Source organism: Phalaenopsis equestris, unplaced genomic scaffold, assembly GCF_001263595.1.
Source record: "Phalaenopsis equestris unplaced genomic scaffold, ASM126359v1 Scaffold225612, whole genome shotgun sequence".
Taxonomy (NCBI): Eukaryota; Viridiplantae; Streptophyta; class Magnoliopsida; order Asparagales; family Orchidaceae; genus Phalaenopsis; species Phalaenopsis equestris.
The window spans coordinates 99,948-114,920 of NW_018243652.1; positions in this window are offsets into that span (position 1 = coordinate 99,948).

The window sequence follows — 14,973 nt, forward strand, 5'->3', positions numbered from 1 at the left end:
AATAACTCATTTGTAACACAATAATAACTTATTTGTAACACAACAATAACTGAACAAAATGTGTGAATGAGGAATGTTATTTATAAAATAATATTTCCTTCCTTATGTTTGTTGTTGTAGGTATATGAATGCAAGAACGTTCGATTGTAGATGTCATTCTTCCGCAGTAAGAGGAGCACTCAATACTGTTTAGACAATTATACTAGAGGAGACCATGAATTTTTTAAGAGAAATAAATATCAGTTAGTTTTTTGACATGCCTCATTATCCCTAAGATAATGTGTTGACTCTACATATCATGGGATTTTGGAATAATGAAAGAAGAACTTTTGTGATGGGTGGGAAGTTGGTAAAACTCTACGTCGACCATGTTTCGCTGTTGTTAGGCATGCCCAACTGAGGTGAATCAGTTAGTTGTAGGAAAACACCCTCATCTCGTATAGATGCGAGAGCAATAAAAAAAAAGATGTGAGAAAGTTTTCAGGAGTCTTCCACTCCTTTTGAGAAACTATTTCGTAAGTTCTTACTAACAAATTTATTCTTTCCCTCAAGCAATTTCAGTGTGCCCGTAGGGCATTATGCAGTGGGGGAGAATGTACAGACCTTCTCTTCGTTTAACTGGTCTGTTGTCATCTGTGATTATATGATTGATCAAATGAATTTTGCTGCAATCAAAATAAGGTGGAATCAGTCACTTGGTTACATAAATGATTTTGTATTTCTTTTATATGTAAGTTCATATTATCCACATTTAAAATTTTCCTTTTTACTTATTATTTTTGTTTTTTCTTTCCTTCTAACAAATTGGTTTTTGATGTGTCATCTGCAGCTTTGGTTTTTTTAGCACACAACTCTGCTTACTTCTGCTGCATTTGAGGCTAGACCACGCATGTTGAGGTGGACAAAAATTCATGGTGGACAGCACGACAGATTCAAGAAGCCGTTAGGGTGCTCGAGCATGTGCATGTAAGTAAATTTATTTGTTATAAGATTTTATTTGGTAAGTTTTATTTCTATGTTGCTTTACTAAAACTAGGTAAAATATTGTGATTTTTAATGTAGGTTAATGACACCTTCATCGACTTGAAGGAGGATGAGTCCACTTGTTGTCCAATCCTGACCATGGAAACTTTGGTGTTGGCACAAGCACAAGAGACTAATTGGACCTCGTATCTAAACTGACAGGAAGACATGGAAAGATATAGAACTAAATTTGCTTACGCCTTATGTATGTGGTCCAAGAAAAAAAACTGATTAAAAATGTGCTTATATACATGTTCTAAATTGTGTTTTAGTTGTCTATTTTGGTAATTTTGTAGTAAATTAATATTTGCGCTATCAGAGAATACCATGTATAGATTGCTTTATGCTCTTTATTGTCTCTTTCGAATGCAAAAATGTATTTTGAAAATGTATTGTATGTTATCAACTTTATAACTATTTTAATATACGATTTACTATGTTAAGAAGTAACTATTTTAATTACAATATTAAGAAATAAGAAATAACTATATTCCGGTATAACACTTATTTTGAAAATATCAGGTTATAATGTCATATAACACGATAAATTTAAAAATGACGCATTAATATTGCATATAACACTTGAACTTTTATAAATAATGCATCAATATAGCGGCATAACACTTGAATTTTGCTAAATAATGTGTCAATAATTTGTTATAGCACTTGTATTTTTAAAATAACGCTTTAATATAGTCATATAACACGATGATTTTAAAAATAACGCATTTAAATTAAACTATAACACATTAATTTTGATAAATAACACGTCAATATTGCGTTATAACATAAGCATGCATTATAATACAGTGTGTTGTGGTGTTATAGAGCGGCTTACGGTATAACAAAGGCTACATTATAACACAGGCCTATGTTATAATATTGTGTGTAGTGGTGTTATAGGGCGGTGGTCAAACACATGGGGAATATTCCCCATGTGTTATAACGTGGGACTGTGTTAAAACTAATGGAGAATATTCCCCATGTGTTATATCTTAGGGTGGTGGTCTTATAGGGCAGCGGTATAACACATGGGGAATATTCCCCATGTGTTATAGCGCATGGTAGTGGATTTATATGGAGTGGCGTTATAACACACATGAAATATTCTCCTATATTATAAGGCGGCGGTATAACGCGCTTAGATCGTTTCTGGACAGCTGTAACGTCCTATAAAATTATGTTATCCTCAATTTAGTAAGAATAGACGTGTTATATATGTGTTATTTAGTTTTTAATTTCATAAATCTTATTTAGCTAATATATTTAATTAATAATATATACATTTCATTATTTTATAGGTATTTATAAGTGTTTTTTTTTCGTTTGTTGTGTTATTGTAGTATTTTGAGGTGTTATTGAGATGAATATAGGTGTTAAATAGGTGGTATTCAAAAAGAAACATTAAATTACCAGTCATAGCACTGAAGCATTAAAAGAAACATTTATTTAAACAGTTAAATACCAATAAGTCATTGAATTAAATGAATCATCGAAATATTTCATAAAATGATTACATTAAACTATCATCGAAATTAACGAATCATATGAAAATTTCAGAACTGTTGTTGAATTACATTAACAAAATAATATTATAAATATAGATCACTTATTGAATCCATCGACAATCTTGTATATCCTTGTGTTGGTTGAGATGCATCATATTCCTGCAATAATGGAGAAACTAGAAGTGGAATAAAAATCAAATGCTAATGCCACTAAATTATCTGACAGAAAAAATCTAGCATTTCAATTAAATTTGAATCACAATGAATATATGGATATTGGCTTGTTGATGCTTCTTGCTCTTTTCCTACATTCGGTGGTTTAGGTTAGAGAAAATCATTAATGCATAGATTAAAATAACGCAGCTTAATGAAATATTTACTTTTTGGTCTCTTATTTTTCTCCCAATATGCTTTCAACCTAGATGTTGAAACTCATTTCAGCTTCATCTTTGATGGGTTATTCAAATCGAATAAGGTATTTGGTGTTTTCTCTTTTTTGTTTTATTCTTTGTTTAAGCTGGTTTTCCAGCTAGTGCGTCATCAAGATCTCCAGATAGATGTTTAAATGATTCCCACAAAATCTGCTCGGTTGTTTCATTTTCCTTTCCTTTATTAATGAGTTGGTATGCAAACTTGTGGGCGTGTGAGCAAAATAGTATACCATTTGGAGAACCAGTGTTTGTCTGGGATTCATTCATATCTTCGTAACCAAAATTATTATGCATGTTCCTTTTAGCCTGAGCAGACCATCATATTAACAAATATTTTTTTTGGAAATTTGCTTTATTTGAGCCGCATTAAGCACATAAAGAGAGTGAGAACATAATATACCTATCATTGTAAACTTTTTGCAACTGCATGTGACCTCAGAATTGACTTTGTCAAGTTTCACAATCCAGTACTTGTTTGTCCCTTGAGTATCCAAATTCCTTACATAATATTCTGAGTCACTATCTGGAAAGCATTTAGCTGCAAGTCCACATAGCCCATCCAATAGCTCTTGTTGGAACTTTGAGTAAAGCTTTCCCAAATAAAATGTAGCAACTTGCCTCAAGATTGGGTTGCCTTTAACCAGGGGCGTAGTGACTGATTGACCACTTTTTAAATCTTTGTCTTTCTCATTTCGATGCCATGATTTTATTATATTTTTTAGACCAATGAAACAATCAATGAGAGAACTAGTGGGATTTGCAATGACATGACAAATATTATTGGTTGACTCACTCCTTTGTTTAGACAATATTTCTATTCCAAATATTTTTTTATTGAATGTTGTTGATCATTTATGTCTGATCTTGTACATATCATTTAACCACATGTTGCTATGTAGGTTCCTCTTCTTAATCATTGTGGCCCATGTTTCTTTGAAATCCTCTTCGGAATCACACTTGCTAATGCATTTGTAGAAGAGATCACCCACACATTTGACACCAACAACATAATGAACTCTTGTAGAAAATTTCTTGTATAATATGTCATTGTCATAATCAGACAAAAAATCGACGCCAAAGAGGACGTTTTGCTAATGGTGGTTCACCCCCACGAAAGGAGCACAACATAAATTATGCTGATTTAATCTAAAGCTTGTATCAAATATTATTACATCCCCAAAACAATCATAACCAAGCCTAGATAACTCGTCACTTCAAATAATGCTTCTGAGTCTTCCACACTCATCGGTTTTAAAATCTTAGGAAAACATGACATCCTTAGCTTGCCTCTCCATAAATAACTGACTTACAGAATTGGCATCTTCTTGTTCTATTCTTTTCTTTCTCTCTCTTTGAATAAAATTGTATGCATCTCTCTTGATACATTCAAGGTTCTCCACCCCCCAACCGCTGTAGCCATAAAGCTCTATGCATCTGTTGCTTGTATCCCTGATCCTATCATTGATCACAACAAATCTGCATTTAACTCACTTATTTTTCTGTTGGAGCGTAGAAGATGCTTATCACCACTTTCAGCAAGAGAGTGGTTATGACTTTCAATGAATTTCTTTACTATCCAATTTACTTCAACATCAATGGGAAATTTAACCATGACTTGACATCCAATCCTCATGTCAGCTTTTCTGAACTTCACAGTATCTGTCAGGTTTGACTCCTTCTTCTGGCCAGCCTTTCCGCAAATAAAATATTTGGTTTTAATCTTGTTAGAGTTTGGCCAATACCTACTATAATCTTTCCTAACAGAAGATTCTACATGATGAGGATAGACACATTAACTTTCATAAGTTACTTGTTCATTGTAGACAGAGGTGTGAAGAAACGTCTCTGCGATTGAATCATTGCACATTTTTCAAATTGTACATTACCACACCAATTTAACGATGGTCAAATAGATACAACACAACAATTATATAATAATAACACAACAATAACACAAAAATAACACAACAATAACACGTTAATAATACAATAATAATATGACAATAATACAGCTACGATATAGTAATATTAGTACCACAACAAAACAATAGCACCACTAGAATAATACAATCCCTAGAAACTAAACCTTAATAATAATAACACAATAAAACTAGAAAACTAAACAAACACATCACATAACACCTAAATAAGGTAAGAATAACACGTTAGTAATACAACAATAATACAATTATAACACTACTAAAACAAACCAGATTTCTTAATTTCTCACATTACTAGAACAATACAATATCTAGACACTAAACCATAACAATAATACGACAATAACAATGGAAAACTAAATAATGACTCCGCTAAAATAATACAATCCCTAGACCCTATGCCATAACAATAAAACCACAATAACACTAGAAAAAAAACTAAACAATAACATCACATAACACGAAAATAACACAAAATTAATACAACATTAATATGATAATAATAAAATAATAACACAACTAGGACAATACAATCTATCAACCCTAAACTATAACACCAAAATATTAAATCATAAACCCTAAAAACACTTAACAAAAATCAGTTAAACCAACATAACATAGCAATGCAAAACTCAAATCAAAATAAAACTAAAGTAAACTTACTTTAGATTGAAGTTGGCTGCCATTATTTTTGGATTCCATGAGCAATATTTCTTTTTCTATATAGAAATCGATCGCCCTAGCTCGGAACCCAACACAAAGAATACCTAAAGCAACAAAATGCACTTTCTGGATTGGTGGTATCTAAAAAATGCGACAAAAGACTTTTGGAAGGATTAGCATCAGACTTTCTCGCTTATTGGACTGGTATCCGGTTTCAGTCGGGTCGGGTCATGCCTTCTTAATTCATTTATTTTGCACTCTCTTTCTGATGGGCCCCATAATTCCATGTGACAAACATTAATTGGACTCCACTTGCAACTCTGTGTGCGAAGTCTGGATGTAATAAGTGCTCTTCCAATTAAAAGTATGAAGTAGAAGGTCATCCTATGGGAAAGGGAAATAATATAAAAAAATGGAGTAGCATAGTTTGTTAGATTAGTCATTTTGGAGGAATAATTATTCTGTCCAACACTTCAAGTGCTGAAGTCAACTTAAAAAATATCAAATATTTTTAATTTTTTATCATTTTTTTATTTTTCAAGATAGATTTTAATCTCTAAAATAAGAGAAAAAATGCATTAATGACGGCCTGACCCAGTTCCGACGCTTCTAGTCTCATCAAGAAAAAACAAATACAAAGATCAAGACGGGTTCATTCAACATTTCATATTCAGATATCAGCATCAAGATATCTAGATTTGCTTTACGGTTTGTTGTTTGATACTTTCTACTACAAAATTCCACTGATGTGCCAAGATTAGGCTTCAACATTTTATCTCTTTCTCTATTTAGTTTCTTCATTTTTGCTTGTCATTCCTGATTCAAGGGCTCCACATGTTTGCTTGTTTCCCAGCGTAACGATGAGGAAGAAACTGAGAATCTCATTAGAATCAAAATACAACATACGACAACTACGTGTGATCTAATAGTTGTTTTTTTGGTTAGTAAATCCAATGATATGTTGTTTTTTCCTTGTTTCCTTACTGAAGATTGTTTTTTATTTGGTACATGCTCCTAAAGTACAACAATGTTATATTGGTTGTATTGATTTACCTTAGTATAAATAATACAATATAGTTGTACTAAATGGATGTGGATATTAAAATATTGGTTATAAATCTCAATAAAAAAAGGTTGATTTTTCTATTATACAACCATGTTGTATTGGTTATACTGAGGGAACACAACACAACAGATGCAACACGATTGAACTGAAATAAGATAGGATTGTTGACTTTTATTTAAATATAGAATAAAAATAAAAAATAGGTATATATATAGAACGAGTTTTAAATTTTTGATATTCTTTGTATTTATGATTTTTTGATTATTTCTCATGTAAAACCAAGTTGTAATTGTTGTACTTAAGTAAGTACAATCGATACAACATAGTTATGTTGTAGTACGACAACAATGTTAGATTTTGATTAAAATTTGAATAAAAATAAAAATAAAAATTGGTATATAAATGTAATTAATTTTTATTTTTTATTTTTTATTTTTTTACGTACCTATGATTGTTAGATTATTTCTCTTATACAACCAAGTTGTATTGGTACTAAAGTAATAACTCAGTACAACAAATACAACACAGTTGTACTAAAGTAAAACAATAATATCGAGTTTTGTTTAAAATATAAATAAAAACAAAAGAGTTATACAGATAAAAAGAATTTTTAATTTTTTTACTTTTCCCTATATTGTCTGATTATTTTCCTTGTACAACTATATTATATTGGTCGTATTGAGAGAACTCAGTATAACCAATGCAACATGGTTGTGTTGAGGTAAGCAACAATTTTGAGTTTTGTTTAATTTTTTATTAAATTAAAAATGGGTCTACAGATATAATGAGTTTTTAATTTTTTATTTTCTTTATACCTACAATTTTCTAATTATTTCCCATGTAAAACTAAGTTGTATTGGTTGTACTGAGGTAACTCATGTGACGCAGTAAAACTGATACAACACACTTGTATTAAAGTAAGTTCATAATGCTTATGTCATTTTACATTTTCTTTCTTAATGATTTTTCATTTTATTATTTCAACAATGTATTTGAAAACTTTCAACAGAATGACCTAGAGAGGAATTACGTTCAGGTGTCAGCCCTCAACATTTCAAATAGTATGTGATGAATTTTCGTAGAACATCTCTGAGGATGTTCTAAATTCGACCATTAGATGATCCGATTAGGAGAGTAGATGTTTTAAATTTGACTTGTGTTAAGAAAGACAGAGGTAGACCGACCTACCTAGGAAGACTTGGGCTTATTGTATTAAAAATGATCTTAATTTACTAGAACTAAATGAAAATATGACACTAAATAGGACGCAATGGACAAAAGGATTCATGTAGCCGACCCCACGTAGTGGGATTAAGGCTTTTTTGTTGTTGTTGTTGTATCTCTGAGGATGTTGCTGATGTTAAGGAATCTTTGTATTCACTAATTTTTGAAGGTTCCACCCATCCTATAGGATGTACCACTTATTGTGCACATTCTGAGTGTTGGAATGTTGAGAGGCAAGCCTCCTTTGTTGGTGGGCACGAGCTGAAGTTCATTATAGATGAAGTGGTTCTTATGGTTAGTTTGTCAAACAGAGTAGCCGAAGTTACTTAGATGAGAGAGTGAGGGAGCCTCTTTCAAAGTTAACATACAATGATTTTAAGAATCAAATTAAAAATCCTAATCTTAATAAAATTATTTCTAAATTTATTAAAAGTTTTATTAAAATTTTACTTACAAACCTATTTTTTCATACAGTAACTATAAGGTTCCTAGGGACATTTGTTTTTCCAAAAATATATATGAATTTGCATAGTATAAGTGGTCAGAGGCCATATGAGGCTTTTGGTGGACCAATTTGACGGTCTAATTGAGAAGTAAAGCCTCCAGAAGCCTTTTGTTTATATGAGTAGCTATGTCACTCTTTTAATGGTTAGAATTTTTAGCATATAATGTTTGTCGGTATGATCCTCATTACCTACATGATAATGTATTATATTCCATTATTTTGTAGGTATGATTTTTTTGCATAACAATATTATTTTCCTTACAATATCACAAGCAAACATCGTATAATGCGGTGGTCGAAGTTGGTGATAGTAAGAAATAAGATCTGCAGTGCTTTATTTCAAAGTTGCTAGATGATCATCTAAAAATTAATGTAAAAAATGGATATAGAGTAAATAATAAGAAACATATCTATTTTTTTACAATTTTACAATTATTTTAGGAATATAACCATGGAAGAGCCAACATTGTTATTTCACCTTTCTAATGTACATCAATCACCAGCAACCACCTCTTCTCCCTCCCCAAAAAATCAACATATTCAACTTTTGGAATCTACACCAGTGGCCATAGATGAAGCCAGTCATAGCCATGTACCTATGCTTTCAAACATTAAAAATTATATTGAGCAAAGGATTATAGCTTTTAAAGCCTCTATAAATAATAAGCTCTGGCAGATTAAGTTTGCTTTGAGCAATGAGACCACAAGAATAAGTGTCGTGGAGACACAAATAAGGTCTGTTGAAGACCAAATAATTGGAGAGCACAATATGATCATTGTCCCCAACACGTAGATACAACAATAAACACACCTTCTTTCAATTTAAATTTAATAAGTGAGGATTTAAACATAGGAATAACCACTTCTTACTCCCAATCTAAAATTGGGGAAGAAGAAGACAATAAGGGATAAAACATTCTCACAAGTGAGCCAACTCAACATCAATTGGAGGAGAAGAATAAGAGAAAATTCATTTACCAATCTAAGCCAATCCAACATCATTTGGAGGAGAAGAATAAAGGAGCAGTCATTCCATCAACTAAACCGACCCAACACCAATTGATGACAAAGAATAAGGGAGAAACAATTCCCCTCTAAGCCAACTCAACATCAAGAGGAGGAGCAGAATAAGGGAGAAATCATTCCCCCCTCTAAGCTAACTCAACTTTAAGTGGAGGAGAAGGAGGCTAGAGTAAAGCATGGGGAACATAAAACCATTGAAAGCATTGTAAAGCATAGAGAAGACACGAGGAAATTTTCAGTGAGGACTCCATTCATAGAGCCTCCAGTACATAAAAGAAAAAGAATAAGAAAGTTAGGAGAGAAAGAAGCTCCAGTTGATGAGCAAAATATTAATAAGGTGTGATCTACCTACATTAATACTTTACTTAAATCCTCTATTTTTTTTAATTTTTTATTAATTTCTTCATTATTGTGGCAGAAACCAAAAACAAAAGTTTAGGAAAGTTAAGAGAGAAAGTGGGCTTGGAAGAAGGAAAGAAAGAGGTATTAAATACTTCACTTTAAAATTATTAATTATTATGAACTTCAATATAAGTAAATTTTGTATTAACCTATAGCCATAAAACACTATCAAAGAACAACCCAAGAAAAAAGTATCATTGCAACATGTTGTTGAAGAGAGACTAAAGAATAACTGCTGAAGAGCAAGTCAAGAAAAAATTAGTGGCATATCCTGATGAAGATTTTGATAAGGCATGTTTTATGAGAATTAGATGTTGATGTTTTATGTAGCATAAGTTAATATTTTATTAATTTTGAAAAGTATTAACAATTTAAAATATTAATTAGACAAAATCGGCTCAATTATAAGTTCAATTCCATGTCAAAGACCTAATTCCACCACATTGGGATAACTTAATTGATTGATGTTCTGAATGCTTAGTCAATCTCTAATGATAATATGTTTTGCTCATACATTTAAATTTACATTTTATAGTCTAGTGATTCTGAAAAATATTTATCAATCTCTTACCTTAAATGCAGAGATGATACATTTTTTTAAGAGGCAATGTCTATTTGAGCACGAAGGATATGGATGAAGTGTTAAAAAAACCAATATTTGAGTGATGCTCATTTGGATGCATTGTAATAATGTTGAGAGAGGATAGTAAAATTCTTTCTGGTATGTATGAAGGATTTATTTATGTTTCGAGTATGCATTTGATAAATATCAAATCCACATCTCAGCTGTACGGATTTGCTTATTTCAAAAAATAGATTCTAATTTATTTGGATCTTATTTCCTTATAGTGTTATGACAAATTAGGAACCTATGAAAAAGAAAGTAAATCATTTTGCCAGCACATAAATAAGGTTGTATTAGCAAATTGTAAATATGTTATTCTCTCCATTACAAACAAACAAAAGTAGACATAATTGGTTGGATTTCTGGCTAAAAAGTTGTTATTTTTTGATTCATTGCTTAATTCGAAGCACTTTGCAATGACATCCCTAGTGGTAAGTCTGTAACTATGATTTACTTAAAATTATCATATTAAAGAAGTTTTAATTTCCTATTATTATTAACTTGACAGATCAGACTGCTGAATAAAGTTGTTGGTGATGGTTTCGACTCTCCGTCGCATAATGTCCCAAGCATGAGGTTGACATCCCACACCAGAATAACATTATTGATTTTGGAATGTACGTTTGTAAATATATAGATGCCTTCATTTTCAAACATATAGAAGATTGAGGGACCAGAGGGTTTGGCTCAAAAAATACCCATATTTAGGTTAAATTTTGTTTACTGGATATACTGTGATATAATCAAATAGCTTCATATGTAATACCATTCATTTATACTATAAATTTGGATCATTAATTATTTTATTTTGTTTTTTTATAAGATATAATATAATACAATCAAATAGCTTGATATGTAAAATTATTCATTTAGACTATAAATTTGTGTACTATCATTCTTTTATTCTTTTATTTTGTATATTTCATAATGTTTGTAGTGCTCTAAAGTTCAATAAAGGTGCGAATGATACAACATGGTTGTACTTAGATAAATTTCATAATGATACTTTTGTATGCAAGACCAAATTAACGTGTGATCTCTTTAGTAAAACTATGTTGTATTAGTTGTACAGAAGTTGTACCAAATTTTATAAAGGTAGTTAAGTAGCTCAGTACAATCGATAAAACATAGTTGTATTTAACAAATTTGAGTCTCTTATTATTGATCTCGTTGTTTATGTTTGTAATACTATTTACATTTAATTTATAGGAAGGTAAATAAATGATGTAAATTCATTAAAGGGATATATAACTCGGTACATCCGATACAACATGATTATACTGAAATAAATTTTCTAATGATACTTTTGTATGTAAGACCAAATTTACATGCAATCTCTTTGTCAACATATTTTGTAGATTTGTGATGCCAAGAGTTATCATTACTGATGGGGGAAGTCATTTTAGAAATGCCATAATGGAGAAGTTATTAAATAAATATCATAAAAAACATAGGATTGCTACTGTTTATCATCCTCAGACAAGTGGTTTGGCTAAATTATCCAATCAGGAAATTAAAAGAATTATGGAAAAATCTGTGAATAAAAAAAAATGGATTGGTCAGTCAAACTTGACTATGCTTTGTGGGCTTACAGGATTGCATACAGAACTCCTATAGGAATGTCCCCATATAAGCTAATATTTGGGAAAACTTGTCACTTACCAGTTGAACTTGTGCATAAAGCATATTGGGTGATTAAAGAGTTCAATTATAATTTGAAAGATGCTAGTGAGAAAATGTTATTTCAAATAATTGAGCTTGAAGAGATAAGGAATGAATCATATGAGAGTGCCAAGATTTATAACGGAAAGATGAAGATATGGCATGATTGAAGGAATCTTACTAAAAATTTTCAACCAGGGCAACAAGTGTTACTATATTATGAAAGGTTAGATTATTTCTAGGCAAACTTAAGTCCAGGTGGCTGAGCCCATTTGTTGTGATAAAAGTTTATCCTTATGGAGCTGTGGATATTAAAGATCCTAAGTCTGAGAAAATATTTGAAGTTAATGGACATAGACTGAAATCTAATTTTATAGGGGATCTACATAAACTTAATGATGGAATGATGTTGGGTCAACCAGTATAAGTACTGGTTACGTCGGGCTGACGATGTAAAACCAAGCGCTTCGTGGGAGGCAACCCATAGTTATCAGTGTATTTTTATTTTGATTGTTGTTTTGTGTGCGATTAAGAAAATTGGTGTTGTATTTTTGAAACTATTATGTGTTTGTAAAGATTTTAAGACTTTATTTAGTGACCAAACTTTATTTAGTGACCAAGAGTGACCAAGACATGTTAGAATAAGAATTTGGATGTTAAGTTGAATAGTGTAAAAATGTGCACCGGCGCTTAAACGTGGCAGTTTAAAACATGTGCAAAATTAATATCCTAGAAGGTTTAACCACCAATTAGCTTGTAAAAATGTGCCAAGGCAGTTACTAAACGTGTATAGGAGTTATTGGAAGGATTTATGCCTATAAAAAGAAGGGTTTTGTAAAGGAACTTCACCCTAAATCATTTCTAGCTCTAAAAGTCTGAGAGAAGGTAAGATTTAGAGAATGTCTTCATGGTAGAAGGATTTGAATAGAAAGGAAGAAACCCTAAGGAAATGGTTCATTAATCAAAGTGCACAAGAAATGTATAACAGTTTCTTAGCTGTTAGTATTGAAGGGATATAAGAGAAGATCAATAAAATGAAAAATACTATGGCTTTATTAGAGACCAAAGTACTTGAGTTGCAGGCACATCTAGAGCATATTGGATGGAAATTGAAGATGCAATTTATCCACACATGTTATATAGAGGAAGCAGATAAGGCGATGTTCATAAAGCAGAAGTGGATTGAAGAAGATATTATCAGAGCTCGTCACCACCATCCGTTTTATCAACTTTATATTCATGGAGAGACTAATGAAAGACAAGAATTTGCTCCTTTGAATGAAGAATGGAATTAAGTTTAGTGTTAGAATTTGTGTGTTAGAAGTTGTTGTTTTCAAGTGGTTTAGTGTTTAAGTCTTGTTTTTAGTATTTATGACTTCTTTATGTGTAATGATTGTTGTGTATTTGTATTTAGGAAAATATTCTCATCCAAGACTATTTGGAGTGAGAGTTAAGTGTTTAAAAGTATTTTTACTGGTTTGAGAATTAATAAAAGTTTTCTTGTGTGAAAATTTTTGTTATTGTTAGCCTCGAATTGAAATAGTTATTATAGAGAGTTTTGAGAAAGAGGAGAGTTATAGGAAGAGTTATAGGAAGTTGAAAATAGAAATAGACATTTAAGTGCTATGAGACCATTTAGGGGTGGTCTACTTAGGCAAATAGTACATTTTACTTTAGCTTGAATATTTTGAAAATCGTGCACTGGCGCTTAAGTGCCACAACTCGTGCGTAAGAGTGAGACAACTCGAGAGGCAGGCGCCTAAGCTCCACTTACCCGCGCTTAAGCACTGGTTCACAAAAATCGGTTCGCAAACGGTTTAAAGTGAAATTTTTTCCTGGAAATGACCATTTTTATGCCTCCTGTCACCTTCAACCTCTCAAAATCATGATTTTGGAAATCTAGGGCACATCTAAAGTGAAGATTTCTTGGTGGAATCAAATGAATTTTGCTATATCCAAGTTCCTTGAGGTAAGAGCTTTACTTCTATGCAAAAATTTTGGATGTTCACTACGTATTTTGAGCACATTTGGAGAAATTCAAAAATTTGCTATTCATGGTGAAAAATGAGAAAATAATCTATGGAAATTGCATGGGAAGTGTAGATTATACTTTGGAAGTTTAGTTTATCAATTTAGACTTGATTTTTGAAGTTATTTTTGGAATTTACAAAATTCGTGGAATGACACCAAAAATGAAGAGGAGTAAAGGAAAAAGCTTTTTTGATTCGAGTAAATTTGTTAGTTTGAAGGCTCAGGATCAATACAGTGATGTGTTGCAATCATGAAAACTGATTTAGAAGCAGCGTTTTAGGAATCCTGGTGAAGACGTAAAGGATTTGATCATTCGCCAACAGTAGGAACGATTCTGTTGTTTCTGTGTTGTGGCAGTTACTTTTATTGTTAGGGAGTTCTATGCAAACCTCCTCGAGACTGAAGACAATAGAGTCATGGTTTGAGGAAAGTTGGTACCTTTTTCACCGGAGTTAATCGACTTATTTTATCATATACCACCTGATATGTTATGTTTTTATGCAAATTATAGTCTGACTGAAGCGGAATTAGATGTGATTATTTCTTACTTAACTATTCGGAGAGGATTTTGGAAGATCCCTAATGAGAGGAGGGTTGACCAAAGGAAAAAATGTTGAGATTTTTGTACCTCTTTTACACTGTTTTTAATGATATTGCACTTTAAAGAAAGGTATTTTTGATGTTTTGTTACAGGAATGATGAATTAAGGTTAATGGAGCAAAAAGATGCAAAAAGGAGCAAATTTAGAGCAAAAATGACCAAAATGTGGAGAATTGCACTAGGGCGCCGACGGCGAGCTTTTCTCGACGTTACAGGACAAAATCTTCAGAAGGCCACCGACGGCGCCATTGTGGCCGCCCGCCGGGGGGT